Source organism: Lactuca serriola, chromosome 1 (genome assembly GCF_051521515.1).
Source record: "Lactuca serriola cultivar US96UC23 chromosome 1, Lser_US96UC23_V15, whole genome shotgun sequence".
Lineage (NCBI taxonomy): Eukaryota > Viridiplantae > Streptophyta > Magnoliopsida > Asterales > Asteraceae > Lactuca > Lactuca serriola.
Window position 1 is genome coordinate 53,308,271 of NC_136408.1, and position 3,577 is coordinate 53,311,847.

At 32.7% G+C, this 3,577-nt stretch overlaps 1 long non-coding RNA gene across 2 annotated transcripts; it reads left to right on the top strand.

Moving 5' to 3' along the window:
- The first annotated feature begins 488 nt into the window (after positions 1 to 488).
- Positions 489 to 1,791, top strand: LOC145068627 (uncharacterized). Of its 2 annotated transcripts, XR_013689033.1 has the most exons (4): positions 489 to 719; positions 1,189 to 1,255; positions 1,352 to 1,416; positions 1,515 to 1,791. It is a non-coding gene; the product is annotated as an uncharacterized LOC145068627 (long non-coding RNA). The 2 variants fall into 2 exon arrangements; XR_013689032.1 differs by having other exon boundaries at positions 1,352 to 1,791.
- Positions 1,792 to 3,577: the final 1,786 nt, after the last annotated feature.

Consider the following 3,577-nt stretch of genomic DNA (forward strand, 5'->3'; position numbering starts at 1 on the left):
GGTTAAACTCTCCTCAGACCTACATTCCTTACATGTCACTGGGTTCTAGAAACGACGTCGTTGGGTTGCTGGTGAAGGTGTCTGTCTACTTGCTTCCGGTCAGCCTGACCTCAAGGTGAGGCAGAAGACTTGGTGGTTGGTTTTCCTTCTAGGCGGTGACGTTTCCCCCAAAGCTTCTTGCCACTCTTGGATCCCCTTTTACCGCCACCTCCCCTTGACAGCTTGACTGCGGTTGAGTCACCCTCGTGACTTCCTCTTCACGCCGACTCAAGGTTTATTGTGTATTTAAGGTCCATATAATTTCATATGTATGTTGTTCGTTGTTTTCTTTTAGGATTTACTCTTTATTTTTTCTTTCCATTTCTAGAATTTCTTTGTTGTTGTTTCCCTGTCAATATTTTTGCCTCGTACTCACATCTCTTTCTTCCGGTAGTGTTTCTACCATTGTTCAGTATGCCTCAATTCGTCCTTTTCTCTCTAGGGTTTTTACTTCGCGATTGATGTTGAAGATGAGGAAAGCGAAGAGCCCGGTGAAACCACAATTTTTCCTAAAGACCATGACTAATGATAAATCGATGTCGTGGAAGCCTAAACTAAGGTAATCTATTTTTCCATTTTCTCTTTCTTGATTTGTAATTCGTTTGGTTTTTGTCTTTTAAGAAATTGAAGAAGATTTATTGCGGAAGCGTATCAACGATTGCGTCCTCACCTGCAAGAAGGTATTATCTCCATTTTTCAAATGCGTTTTTCATTTTCTTTTTTTTCAAATTGAAGCTTTCTATCACTCGCTCTTGCTTGATCAAGTCCTTTGATGAAAATTAAAATATTGTTGAATTTTTTTTCCTCAGTATAATCACAATTCCCAAGATTTGCTTTTTTCAACAACCAATGAAATAAAACTTAAGGATGTAAGATCGACTTAAGTTTTTGAAGAGATGCCGACAAAGACTAATAATTGCAAGGGGTGCTTAGTACTATGATTGGCAAGAAAGAAATTACATAATTTTTTACAAGAGACATAAAACTAAAAGAGGAATTGGTGGAAGAAATTCAAAATTCTTCTGTATCGATTGAATTTGAACTGCAAGACAACTATGAAAATTATTTTCCATAATTGGAGATTCCAAAAAGAGAGAGATGGGACCAAGGATTTGATGATTAGTGCTATGTTTGATATCATTTTTGTAGGATTTTCTCCATGATTGGTGATGGAAAGCTTTTGAAAGATGCTCATTGTGTTGGAAAAAATACACAAGTAAGTTATCTCACTGTACTTTTCATTGATATATTGATAAACATTCACTTCGTGGTGACGACATTATAGTTTATTAATATTTCTTTATTTTTTCAGTGGTATAAGCAGTGGGGAAGGGACAGGGGTAGAAACTAAACTATTAATTGGAATGAAAAATGAGGGTATCATTATGTTCATCTGTCTTTTGATTCTAGATACAAAACATTCACATTGTTTCTTGATTCATTGAAGATTTATCTCTTAATTGGTTCTGTGACAGTCTGGGGAAAGATGAAATTGGAAAAAGAGGTGTGAAAAGAGCATTAGATACCAAGTACTATATCCTTTTAGCAAAATCTTGAAGCTTAAATGATTTATACCAACCCATACATGTTTAGTCCCACCACCTGACTGATGCAAGTGAATGATATATATTAATTCATTGACTTGAGAGGTATAACAATTAGGGCTTTTGATTTTCTGTTTTACTAGGCGTAGGCCTATATGCCATTGAAATTTATAGTTTTTTCTTTAGTTTTTGTCTTTACTTGTTAATTTTAAACAATTAGTTATTTAACTGTTAATTGTTGGTTGCTATTTTTTATTTTTGTTGTTAATTGAAGTTGAGGCTTCTTCTTTTTAAAATCTATTTGTTTATTGTTACTTATTACTTGCAAGTAGTTAATAATATCCTATTATGTTTGTACATAATTCATTCCCTATACTCATTTTGATATTTATTTTTGTTTTTCTGAGTTAATGAAGAAAGGAATTTGAATTGTCTATAGTGAACATTTTACCCTCCATTCTTGCAAGATCGTTATGGAACAAAGTCGTGAAAGGAACTCAATAAAAAGCATATAACTTCTTTGTCAAAATTTTCATGTCAGAGGCCCAAGGAATAAGAATAAAAAAACATGACAAGTCTGATCACTTGGAGATTTTCACTTTTCATTCAAGAAATAGAAGTGGAATTCTATAAAACAAAAACAAATGAAAGTTTGTTACTATTTCATGCATTTAGCCATATAAACTATCAAAAAAGAAAGGAATAATGACAACAAAGAGAGGATATCAAGTAAGGATATAGATATGAGGTGCAAGGCAGATTCTTTCAATTTTCTCTTTTACCGTGTTGGTTTTAATTCTCATTTGTAGAAAAATTGATTGATCTCTTAATGTTTATGGTGTTGTAGGTGAGGCATGACACCTTGTTTGTAGCTGATTTTTAATTTCTTGCAAGTCCAAATCGTGATGGTGTCTGCTATATTGAGATGTATACGACTTTGTGTACTTAGACCAATCTAATCCAACTATAACACTATAATTTACTTTTTTGGATATCATAAATTGTAGCTCCATTTTTTCCTTATTTACAAGGGAATAAATTGGATTAAACTAAGCCCAACATAGGTTATTCGTTCAACTGGGCCTCACTCTAAAGAATAAGTAATTATACAAGGTAATTATATTGCCTTATAATAATAATATAATGATGATTTTTTTTCTTATACCACTTTACATAGTCAAATGACCATTATCTTGTAAAAGCCTATAATTAGGCATCTACATTTCTAACCTTAATGGACTCCTCTTACAAGGACATGGAATCTTAGATGGGCCAGGCAAGAAATAGTGGGTTGCATCTTGCAAAAAACCTTTAATTCCATCTTAATAAATAAACAACATTTTTTTTGTTTTTTCTACAGCCTTGCATAGGTGCTCCCACAGTGTTGGTAAGAATTTCACTTTTCCTTTATTTAAGTTATAAATGAAGTTGTAACATAGAAGGTTAAGACATGGATTAACAATTGATCCAAGGTCAGATATAGATGCGAAGAGCATAATTGTCCAAACCAGTCAACAAATGAATTTTACTATCTCTTGATGTCAATCTGTTCACATCTTTAATGTTGTAGTCTCAAAGATGTGTAATACTCTTGATTTCTCTTTATAATAATATTACTTATGAGCAAAAGAAATGATTTTTTTGGTTAACCACCAGAATGTCTCATGTATTCATATTAATGGTGTTTTTTTGTTGTTGACCAGAAGAAAACTCTATTTTAACTTGTAGAATATTTCATTCATTTGTTTATTATAACATTCAATTTAAATTTATTCACATTATAACACTACACTTTGAAAATATTTGTAGGATTCTTATATTGGATAGGAAGGCAATTGCACTTTAGCCTATGGACAAAACATCAAGCAAAGGGTTAGTGATTCTCTTTTATTTAACCACTCACTCTAACTCGATTTTCTCCATCTCACTAATTTATAGACAGTTTTCTACCGAGACGGGATTGTTTCTCTTAGCCATCCTACGACCACAGAAAT